At 39.4% G+C, this 12623-nt stretch overlaps 1 pseudogene; it reads right to left on the bottom strand.

Moving 5' to 3' along the window:
- Positions 1-7643: 7643 nt before the first annotated feature.
- Positions 7644-8783, bottom strand: LOC116157383 (mitogen-activated protein kinase 7-like; annotated as a pseudogene).
- Positions 8784-12623: the final 3840 nt, after the last annotated feature.

The raw sequence follows: 12623 nt of genomic DNA on the forward strand, positions 1-12623 counted from the left end.
TCTAGCCTAAAGGGAATAGCTAGCAATCACACACTTAATCTGATTTCTCAGTATGTTTCCTAGTGCCAGTTTGAAGTTCATGCAGTTTTCAATGTAAACTGAGTTTTGGCTAGTACCTCCCCATATATATGTATGTAGTGTAGTTTCCCACTCAAAAGAAACTGTGTGTTCCAAACTAGCTGGGTGATTGACGGCTTTCACACACATTCAACCCTCAGAATTCAGCATGTGTGGAGGTGTTCGTTCATCTAAAATAAAGGGAATGGCTAGTAGCAGAAACAATTACTCTGATTTCTCAGTAAGTTTACTAGTGCCGGTTTGAATTTCATGGTGTTTTCTCTGAAAAACTGAGCTGGGGCTTGTACCTCCCAATATGTATGTATGTAGTGTATTTACCCACTGAAAAAGAAACTCTGTGTTCCCAAAAAGCTAGGCGATTGATGGCATCACCACGCACTTAACTCTCAGAATTGATCATGTGGTTAGACGTTCATTCATCTAGTCTACAGGGAATGGGGAGCAGCAGGATCACTTACTCTGATATCTCAGTTTGTTTCCTAGTGCCTCTTTGAAGTTCATGCAGTTTACACTCTAAAACCCAGTTGGAGCTAGTACGTCCCCATATCTATTTATGTAATGTATGTCCCACTCAAAAGAAACTGTTTTCCAAACAAGCTAGGTGATTGACGGCCTTCACACACATTCATCTCTCATATTTGTGCTTGTGGAGAGACGTTCGTTCATCTAGCATAAAGGTAATAGGTAGCACTATAAACACTCTGATTTCTCAATTTGTTTCATAGTGCCGGTTTGAAATTCATGCAATTTTCACTGTAAAACCGATTTTGGGCTAGTACCTCCCAATATATATGTATGTAGTGTTGTTCAGCACTCAAAAGAAACTGTGTGTTCCCTGCAAGCTTGGTGATTGATGGCTTTCACACACATTCAACCCTCAGAATTGTGTACGTGGAGAGACGTTCATTCATCTAGCATAAAGGGAATAGGTAGCACTGGAAACACTTACTCTGATTTCTCAGTGTGCTTCCTAGTGTTGGTTTGAAGTTCATGCAGTTTTTACTGTAAAACCGAGTTGGATCTAGTACCTCACCATATATATGTATGTAGTGTAGTTCCCAACTACAAAGAAACTGTGTGTTCCCTACAAGCTAATTGATAGATGACTTTCACACATATTCGACTCTCAGAAATGAGCATGTGGAGAGGCGTTCATTCATTTATCTTAAAGGGAATGCATTGCTGTAGAAACACTCTTGTTTCCCTGTATGTTTCCTAGTGCCGGTTAGAAGTTCATCATGTTTTCTCTGAAAAGACGAGTTCGAGCTAGTAACTCCCCATATATATTTATGTAGTGTTGTTCCACACTCAAAAGAAACTCTGTGTTCCAACAAGCTAGGTGATTGATGGCTTTCACACACATTCAACTCTCAGAAATGAGCACGTGGAGAGGCTTTCGTTCATCTAGCATAAAGGGAATGGTTCCAGTGGGAATAATTACTCTGTTTTCTCAATATGTTTCCTAGTGCCGGTTTGAAGTTCATGCAGTTTTCACTGTAAAACCGATTTGGAGCTAGTACCTCCCCACATATATGTGTGTAGTGTAGTTCCTGACTGAAAAGAAACTGTGCCCGACAATCTAGGTGATTGTCGGCTTTCACACACATTCAACACTCAGAATTGAGCATGTTTAGAGTTGTTCATTCATCTAGCATAAAGGGAATGGCTAGCAGTAGAAACAATTACTCTGATTTCTCAGTATGTTACCTAGTGCCGGATTGAAGTTCACGCAGTTATCAAAGTAAAACCCAGTTTTAGCATGTATGTCCCGATATATATGTATGAATTGTAGTTCCCCATTCAAAAGAAAATGTGTGTTCCCAAAAAGGTAGGAGATTGAAGGCTTTTAAACTCAGTTAACTCTCAGAATAAAGCATGTGTAGAGAAGATCGTTTATCTAGCATAAAGGGAATGGGTGGCAGTAGAATCACTTACTCTGGTTTCTCAGTAGGTTTTATTGTGCTACTTTGAAGTTCTTGCAGTTTTCACTTTAAAATCTAGTTGAAGCTAGTAACTCCCCTATATGTATGCATTGTAGTTTCCCACTGATAAAAAACTGTGTGTTCCCACCAAAGTAGGATATTGATGGCTTTCACACACACTTACGTCTCAGAATTGAGCCTGTGGAGAGACATTCGTTCATCTAGCATGAAGAGAATAGGTAGCACTAGAAACACATACTCTGATTTCTCAGTTTGTTTCCTAGTGCCGGTTGGAAATTCATGCAGTTTTTACCATAAAACCAAGTTGGAGCTTGTACCTCACCATATATTTGTATGTAGTGTAGTTCCCAACTCCAAAGAAACTGTGTGTTCCCTACAAGCTAATTGATAGATGGCTTTCACACTTATTCGACTCTCAGAACTGAGCACGTGGAGAGGCGTTCGTTCATCTATCTTAAAGGGGAAGTTTTGGAGTAGAATCACTTACTCAGTTTTCCCTGCATGTTTCCTAGTGCTGGTTTGATGTTCATGCAGTTTCCACTGTAGAACCCAGTTGGAAATAGTACCTCCCCATATATATTTATGTAGTGTAGATCCCCACTCTAAAGAAACTCTGTGTTCCAAACAATCTAGGTGATTGACGGCTTTCAACACAATCAGTTCTCATAATTGAGATGTGGAGAGGAGTTTGTTCATCCAGCATAAAGGGAATAAGTAGCACTAGAAACACTTACTGTGAATTCTCTGTATGCTTCCTTGTGCCGGTTTGAATTTCATTCAGTTTTCAATGTAAAACCGAGTTGGTGCTAGTCCCTCCTCATATATATATGAATAAAGTGTAGATTCCCAATGAAAAGGAACTGTGTGTTCCCTACAAGCTAAGTTATAGGTGACTTTCACACACATTCATCTCTCAGAATTGAGCATGTGGAGAGACGTTCGTTCCTCTAGCATAAAGGGAATGGGTTTTAGTTGAGACACTTACTCTGGTTTCTCAGTATGTTCCCTAGTGCTGGTTTGAAATTCATGCAGTTTTCACTGTAAAACCGAGTTGGAGCTAGAACCTCCCCCATATATATGTATGTAGTGTAGTTTCCCACTGAAAAGAAATTGTGTATTCCCAACAAGCTATTTGATTGACGGCTTTCACACACACTTAACTCTCAGATTTGAGCATGTGGAGAGACGTTGGTTCATCTCCCATAAAGAAAATAGGTAGCACTAGAAACACTTACTCTTTTCTCAGTTTGTTTTCTAGTGCTGGTTTGAAGTTAATGCCATTTTTACTTTAATACCGTGTTGGAGCTAGTACCTCCCCATATATATATATATGTAGTGTAGTTTCCCACTGAAAAGAAACTGTGTTTTCCCAACAAGCTAGGTGATTGACGGCTTTCACACACACTTAACTCTCAGAATTGAGAATTTGGTGAGATTTTCGTTCATATAGAATAAAGGGAATTGTTTGCATTAGAGACTTCCCATATCATCACAGTCTGGGTCACATGTGTATCTTCTCCCATTATCAACATTACCCACCACCGTGGTGTATTTGTTACAACTGCTAAAGTTATATTGATGCATCATTATCCCTCAATATCCATTGTCCACATTAGTGGTCACTCGGTGTTGTTCATGCTGTGAATTTGAACAAATTTATTTTGACAATTATCTATTATTGCACTATCAATAAGAAGTTTGATGGCTCTAAAAATTCTCTATGGTCCACCTACTCTTCCCTCTCCTCTCCATAACTCATGGTAACCACTCATCTTTTTTTTGTTTTCTCAATAATTTTGCCTTTTTCAGAATGTCATGTAATTAAAATTATACAGTTTGTAGCTTTTCCAGATTGACTTATTTCACTTAGTACTATGCACTGAAGTTTCCTCCATAACATTACATGGCTTGATAGCTTTTTTAAAGTGCTGAATGATATTCCATTGTTCTGATTTACTAGTTTACCCATTCTCATAGTGAAGGGTATTTTGGTTACTTCAAAGTCTGGCAATTATGAATTAAACTGATATAAACATATATATGCAAGATCATTCAGATGACTAAAATGTCTTCCTTATGTAGATTTTGTCTTTGTCCTTGTTCCTATCTCCCAGCTCCCAAAAGATGGGAACATATTTTGTGATAATATTTGATCTCTTGTCCTCATTTCCTGGAAAGGCTTCAGAGCTATAAATTTGAAATGGGTGTCTTGTTATTCATAACAAGCACCCTTCAATGGCAAATAAATTTATGTTAATGAGGTGACTTTTTGAAAACTCTTAAAGATGGGGGGTTGATTGCTAGGGGACCAAACTACAAATAGAGGGTTGGAACTTTCAGTCCCACTCCCTGACTTCTGGGAGGGGAGAGGGGCTGGAAATTGAATCAATCATCAATAGTCAATTACTTAATCAGTAATGCCTGTGTAACAAAACCTCCATGAACACTCCAAAGTAGGGGGTTTGGAGAGATTCCAGATTGGGAAACCAGAAGGCGTCTATATACCGCCACACTATGTGGGCCCCAAGCTCCATGAGGACAGAAGCTCTTTTGTTCTCTTCATCTGGCTATTGATTTGTATTCTTTTATATATGTTTTTTGTAATAAACCAGTCATCTAATGAGTTTCCTGAGTTCTGTGAGACACTCTAGCAAATTAATTAAACACAAGGAGGGGTCACAGGACCCTCCAATCAGGAGCACAAGTGAAAAGAGCAGCCAGTTATTGGCATCTAAATTTGAGGACAGTCTTGTGGGTCTGCACCCTTACCCAGTGGAATCTGAGGCTATCTCTGGAAAGGTAGTCAAAACTGAGTTGAATTGTAGGACATCCAGCTGGGATAGAGTTGCTTGTTGTAAACTCACACACACGCGAACACACACACACACACAATGGAAATTGAGGTACAGAACAATTTTAGCTGCATTATATGATAGATTTATATTTAAACTGTTTGAGGAATATCCATACTCTTTTGCAGACAATGATTGTGAAATTTTACATTTCATTTAACGATTCACAAGTGTTCTTTATCACCACATCCTAGCCAACACTCATCTCTCCTATGTTATAGTAGCTATTCTAACAGGTAAGACGTGATAGATAAGATTTCTTATTGTGGTTTTGATTTCCATTTCCTTGATGATAAATGATGTTGTGCAGTTCTTCAAATCTGGGCAATTTGCATGTAGTCTTTGAAAAAAATGGCTATTCAGTTCCTTTGGCATCTTAAAAACAGATTATTTTATTTGCATTTGAATTATATGAGTTCCATATATATTCTGGATTTTAAACCCTTATCAGATACATGCTTTTAAAAAATTTTCTCTCATTCATAGTTTGCCTTTTACTTTTTTGGTTGTATGATTGTGCAGGCTTTTTTTTTTTTTTAATATATAGCCTTCCTATTTATTCCTGTTTTTGTTGCCTTTCCTTTTGGTGTCATATTCAAAAGAATCATTGACAATACTGAAGTCAAAAAGCTTTCTCCTTCTTTTATTTAAAAATTTTATAGTTTCATGTCATATTTAAGTATTTAATCCATTGCAAGTTTATTTTTGCGTGGTATAATACAGGGCTTTGATTTTATTCTTTTATATCCGATTATCCAGTTTTCTCTACACTGTTGATTGAATAGACTATCTTTCCCCACTGAGTAAACTTGGCTCCACTGTCAAATATTACTCAACCACATATGACAGGGTTTCTTTCTGAGCTCTCCATTCTGTTCCATTGGTCTATGTGGCCAGTAACAGAGTATTTCAAATAGTATAGTTTTTGTATACCATTTGAAAGAAAGTTTGATGCCTTCAGCTTTGCCCTTCTTTCATGATTGCTTTGGCTATTCAGAGTCTTTTGTGGATCCACATCAATTTTAGGATTTTTTCTTTTCTGTTTCTGTGAAACATGCCATTGGAATTTTTGATAAAGGGTTCATTGAATCTATAGATGACTGGGTAGTATGAACATTTTAACAATATTTTTTCTTCCAATCCATGAACACAAGATATCTTTCCATTTATTTGTGTCTTTTTCAGATAAGTCACTGTTAGTGTATATAAATGCAACTGATTCTGTTAGCTGATTTTCAACCCTGCAATTTTCACCTTTGTTTATTAGTACTCACTGTTTTTTGGTGGAATGTTTAGGATTTTTACATAAGAGATAATATCATCTGCAAAGAGAGACAGTTTTACTTCTTTCTTTCCAATTCAGGTGCCTTTTCTTTCTTTTCCTTTCCTAATTGTTCTGGCTAGGAATTGGCTCCCTTGTCATTATTCTATCTGATGTCAGTATCGAGATTATGCTGGCCTTATTAAATGAGTTTGGGAATGTTCACCCCTCTTTATTTTTTTTAAAGTTTATGAAGAATTGGTGTTAATTCTTCTTTAAATTTTTGATAGAATTCACCAGTGAAGACATCTGGTCCTGGACTTCTCTTTGTTGGGAGAACTTTAATGATAATTAAGTCTCCTTAGTCATTATTAATCTGTTCATATTTTTTTGTTTCTTCATGGTTTACTCTTGGTTAATTGTATGATTCCAGGAATTTATCCATTTCTTCTAGCTTAACTAGCTTTTTTGGTGTATAACTCTCATAGTCTCCTATGATTACTGCAGCTCTGTGATATTCTTATAATGCCTCTTCTTTCATTGTTGATTTTATTTATCTGAGTCTTCTCTCTCTCTCTTTAGTTATTATACTTGAAGTTTTGTCAATTTAAAAAATATTTTCAGTAAAACCAGATCTTAGTTTTATTGATCTTTTCTATTGTTTTCTGGTCTCTTACTTACTACTGATGTGATTTTTTTTAGTTCTTTTCTTCTGCTAAATTTGTGCTTTGTCTGTTTGTTTAGGGTTTTTTTTGGTCCCTTATGATGAAAGTTAAGTTGTTAATTTGAGGTCTTGTTTCTTGATGTAGACATTTATTGTGACAAACTTCTCTCTCACAATTTCTTTTACTGCATCCTACAGGTTTTATTATGTTGAGTTTCCATTGTCATTTCTTTCAAGACATGTTTTAATTTATCTTTTTGTTTTTTCTTCTACCCAGAAGTGTGTTTCTTCTGTTCAGGAGTGTGTTATTCAATTTTCACATGTTTGGACTTCTTCAGCTTACTTTCTATTACTGGTTTCTAGTCTTACACAGTTGTGCTCAGAAAATTTCAATCTGACTAAATTTTCTAAGAGTTATTTTCTGTGTATATGCCACATCTTCTTTATTCATTCGTCTGTTGATGGACCCTTAGGTTGCTTATGTATCTTGGCTATTGTAAATAATGCTACTGTGAACACTGGGGTGCGTGTATCTTTTCAATTTAGTATTTTTTTTTTCAGATATGTACCCAGGAGTGGAGTTGCTGGATCATATGGTTTTTGTTTGTTTTTGTTTAGAAACCTCCATACAACTTTCCACAGTGGCTAAACCAATTTACACCCGCTCGGGGGTAGGGCTCTTCAGATCCTGCTGTGGCTCGCTGGTGTCTCAGGTGGCTGCTTAAGGCTGCAGGGTGGCTCTGAGATGACCCTGCAGAGTAATGCAAGCTGAGCTTTCCCTGACGGGCCAGGCCCAGGTTGCAGCCCTGGGAAACGTTCCTGCGGTTTTGGAGCTGGGTCTGCCCCTGGCAGCAAGGCACAGACTGTGGGCCTCAGGTCTCCTGGAGGTCAGGCAGGTCAGCCAGCAGCACCGGGGAGTCCATCTGGATCTCACGCTGCAGGGTCTCTGCATCTGCAGGGATCACGCAGTGGCCCGCAAGCCAGTCAGCAAGCAGGGAGGCCCAGAGCGGGCCGTCGGCCTGGCCATCCTGGGGCCCGTCAGCCACGCCCACGCTGGAGGAGTGTTTCAGGAATTCCTCCAGGTCAAAGCAGACACCCTAGCCAGCCCCGCTGCCCTCTGGTGTGCCTGAGAACACAGGGGCAGGGGGTCCTCCACCTGGGACTTGGACCACTGCTGGGTCACCAGGTTGACGTCAGCTGACTCTGAGGCAGAGGGCTGAGGGGGCCCCGGGATCTGTAGGGGGTGGGCCAGAGGGGAAGCAAGGCAGAGCTGTCAGGGCGCTGGGGCCTGGCAGCCCGCGGTGGGGCCAGGAGGCCACAGGTAGTGGTGGTCTTGGGGGGGCAGATGCAGTCCTGGGGGCCAGGGCTCAGTCAGGCAGGCTGTGCTGGGGGCCTGGCGGGAGATCTGGGAGGGGGGGCGTGGGCGCAGGGGCAGGGTTACAGGCCATGTGAGTCCAGCGCTCCATCAGACCGAGGTCATTGTTGCTGAGCACCAGCCCAGCCAGATGGCCTGCGGAGGGGCCCCAGAGGCCCCAGCCCCACACTCCTTGTGCTCCCACCGCCGCTTCTCCTGCCCCTCGGCCCACTCCTGCCGCCGCCGCCGCCGCCTCCCCTCCCGCTCCCGCGGGCGCTCCTGGGCCGCCACCGGCTTCCGAGTCTCAGGGGCCTCCAGAGGGGCGCGGGGGCCACCTCGGAACCGGCTCTGCAAAGACTTAAGCAGGGTGGCCATGAGGGCTGGCTTTGTGATGTCTGAGATGACCCTTCCCTCTTGAGAGGGGCTGGTTCACTAGCCGTGGGGAGAGGCCGGGGGTGGGGGGTGCAGGGTCAGATCAGTGGTGCCAGGGAGGGGACTTGGAGGTGGGGCTGGCGGGGAAGAGGTAGTACTCCATGGCGCAGTCCCCACTGGGAGCCCAAGGACTGGGGATCTCAATGTCGGGGCAGCCAGGCTCACTGGCCACAGTATGAGGGATCCCTTTTCTCCTCATCCTCATCAACATTCATTGTTTGTGTTCTTTTTGATAACAGCCATTCTGACAGATGTGAGATGATACCTCATTGTGGCTTGGATTTGCATTTCCCTGATGGTTAGTGATGTTGAGAATCTTTTCAAGTGCCTGTTGGCCTTTTGCATGTCTTCTTTGGGGAAAAAAAAGGCTATTCATATCTTCTGCTCGTTTTTAAATTGTCTTTTAAATTGAGTTGTATGAGTTGCTTGTATGTTTTTCATATTAACCACTTATGTCATATCACTTGCAAATATTTTCTCCTATTCAGTATTGTCCTTTGGTTTTGTTGGTGGTCATCTTTTCTGTGCAAAAGCTTTTAAGTTTAATTAGGTCCCATTTGCTTATTTTTGCCTTTATTTCCTTTGCTTTAGGAAACAGATACATAACATTGCTATGATTTATGTCAAAGAATAGTCTGCCTATGTTTTCCTCTAGAAGATTTATGGTTTATATTCTTACATTTAGGCTTTTAATCCACTTGTTGTATTAGGAGAATAAGTGGTATTAGGAGAATATTATAATATCATTCTTTTACAGGCAGTTGTCCAGTTTCCCAGCACCACTTACCACAGATTGTCTTTTTCTATTGTATATTCTTGCTTCCTTTGTCAAAGATTAGTTGACTGTAGGTGTGTGGGTTTATTTCTGGGCTCTCTATTATGTTCTATTGATCTGTGTGTCTTTTTTTGTAACAGCTTTATACTGTTTTGATTACTGTAACTTTATAGTAAAATTTGAGGTTGGCAGTATGATTCCTCCAGCTCTGTTCTTTCTCAAGTTTGTTTTGGCTATTCAGGATATTTGCATTTCCATACAAATTTTAAAATTATTCTAATTCTCTGAAAATGCCATGGAATATTACTTAGCCATAAAAAAGAATGAAATGTTGCCATTTGCAACAACATGGATGGACTTAGAGGGTCTTATGCTAAGGGAAAGTCAGACAGAGAAATACAAATGCTGTATGATGTTACTTATTATGAAATCTTCTAATAAATTGATGAAGACATGAGAAGGAATTAGACTCACAGATATAGAGAACAAACTAGCAGTTACCAGTGGGAACATGGATGGGGGAAGGACAATACAGGGATAGAGGATTCATGGTACAAACTATTATGTATAAAAAAAGCTACAAGTATATATTGTATAATGCAGGAAATACATGTAATATTTTATAATAACCATAGAGGATAACCTTTACAAATTGTAAGTCACTATGTTGTACACCTGTAGCTTATGTAATATTGGGCATCAACTGTACTTCAAATGAAAAAATGAGGCTGAGATGTAAAAAAAAAAGACTATAACATATATTTGGAGAAAGTTTTGCTTGTGTGTGTTCAACAAGAATGCTCATTCTGCCTGTGTTGAAAGGAATGTTCTCTTTATATCTGTTAGGTCAATTTGATCTAAAGTAAAGTTCAAGTCCAGTATTTCCTTACTACTTTTCTGTCATGATGATTTATTCATTATTGAAAGAGAAGTATTGAAGTAGGAGAAATTATGAGCTGAAATGATCTCTCTTGGCCCTGAACTGTGCCACCTTGGGGAAGGGTTGATGAGGTTCAAGTCAAATTTTTTTCTATCTCCAGTGCATCCACACTCATACTTTTTTGTTCTGACAGTGTGCTGGAAGTTCTCCATTCAAAACCTAGACTTCCAGACAGGCTCTTTCATGTGTGAGTGGTCTGAGACAGGGTTCTCCAGGGGCTCCTGGATCATGGCTGGGAGGAACTGGAGCTAGTTCATGGACCACTTCAGGGTCAACAGCCAAGATCGAGGTCTACAAGCCTATTATGCAATGTGCAGGTGGGCAAGGCTCCTCCTGGGTCCTATGGCATATGGTGCTGGGTCCCATAACTCCCTCAAGGAACTTTAGTCTGTAAATAGATGCTAGATTTTTGTTGTTTGTAAGGGGGCATGAACAGCTATGTCTTACTCAGCCATATCCTTGTGATGTCACGTCTTTCTTCAGTTCTTTTGTTTTATCCATCAGAGTTCTGTGTTGTTTTCCTCATATAGATCTTGCACATATTTTGTTAGAGTGATGCCTGAATATTTCATTTTGAAGAGTGCTGGTGTAAATGATAATGTGTTTTAATTTCAAGTCCCACTTATTCTTTGTTGATATATAGGAAAGCAATTGGCTTATGTATACTAACCTTGTTTCCTGAAACCTTGCTATAACAGCTCAATAGTTCCAGGAAGTTTTTGTTGATTTTTGGGGATTTTATTTACAGATAATCAAAGTCAAATCTGGGCAAAGCCAGTTCTAATTCTTCCTTCCCAACCTGAATAGCTTTTATTTTCTGTTTTATTGCAACAATGACCTCCATTTTGGTATTGCAAAGGCATGGTAAGAGGGGATAATGTTCTTTGTTCCTGGTCATGGATGAATTTCAAGTTTCTCATCATTTAGTAAGATGTTAGCTGGAGGTTTTGTGTATATATTATCAACTTGAGGAAGCTCCTGTCTATTGTCTATACTATTCAAGGTAAAACAGCTCATTCTATTCCTAGAAGCACTTCTGCTGAAAACACAAAACAAAACAACAGACAGGGAGGGGGAGCTGTAAGCTCATTATAGCTCATGGGTGCTTGATCCCTTCTTTTAACCCACCATGAATCCCTAACATGTTATATGTACTCTTAAAGGGATTTGCTACCTTGTTGCATAAATGTTCTATCCTGTTCAAATTAAACTTTTTCTCAGTGTCTCACACAAAACTTTACCACAGTTGATTTCCAGTACTTTTCAGTTGTTGGGGATTTATTGCTGAGTGAAATAATAAAGTGTAATAACAAACTATATGGTATAGAATTGATGATTGCATCACTGATGGTTGCATTACACTGTTTCCCAAGTACATTGGTTCTATATTTGAAAAAACCTTATTATGTATTGGCAGCCCTTGGTAGCTTTTATTCCTGATAGCTTGTGCACAGCAAACCAAACTACCTCAATAATAATTCCAATAGCTTTTATGTAATATGGGACAGAGATTCAAATAATTCACTTATGTTCTTTAGAGTTACTTTTTTATTTACACTAGTAGGACATTTACAAAAGGGAAAAATCACTCTGTTTTTGTACAGATTCACATGTGGTCACTTCCAGGTTCTCAATAAAGCACTAGGAGATACATCATCCTATCAATAGTTTGTTGTTGTCTTTTTAGCCAATAAGAGTTCGACTCAGAGATATCTAATAAGTAATAAAACATAAATGTTACCTATCTCTTGCAGCTGCAGAGGGCTCTGGGGTTACTAGCTCAGTCTGTGAATTATGGAGATTTAAAAACTGAAGCTAAGTGGGCTTTTGTGAGCTGCATAGCTTATTACTGAAGTGACTATTACAAATACAAAGTGAGTTCAGTTCTAACCTTCCTTCTGTTCAGATAGCAAACATAGCAACATAAATGTATAAAAGACCTCCCTCCAAAATTTTATGACATTGGGACCCCACTTGTGATTGATGAATTATTATGTACAATATTTAAATCATTTTGGATAGTATCATTTTTTAACATACACCTGTAGGAATTTCCAGGGTAAGGGCAATAATTTAAATAAGCACGGTCAGGGAAATCACTTTCTTCTTCCCCAACCACAAAGTACCCGATTGTTAGGTGGAGAAAGGAAGGTTCATAGTCAATTACCTGAGGTTTATAAGGCTAACTCTGCCACACTATTTATGTCCTAAACAGTATCTAAAAACTGTTTCTGTTAATTAAAAAACAATGTGTGTGTGTGTGTATTTCCTTAAATCAAGGGAGCAGAATAAAATAGTGCAATAATAAAAAATAGTGTGATGTA

The sequence above is a fragment of the Camelus dromedarius genome, chromosome 18, assembly GCF_036321535.1.
Source record: "Camelus dromedarius isolate mCamDro1 chromosome 18, mCamDro1.pat, whole genome shotgun sequence".
Classification (NCBI taxonomy): Eukaryota; Metazoa; Chordata; class Mammalia; order Artiodactyla; family Camelidae; genus Camelus; species Camelus dromedarius.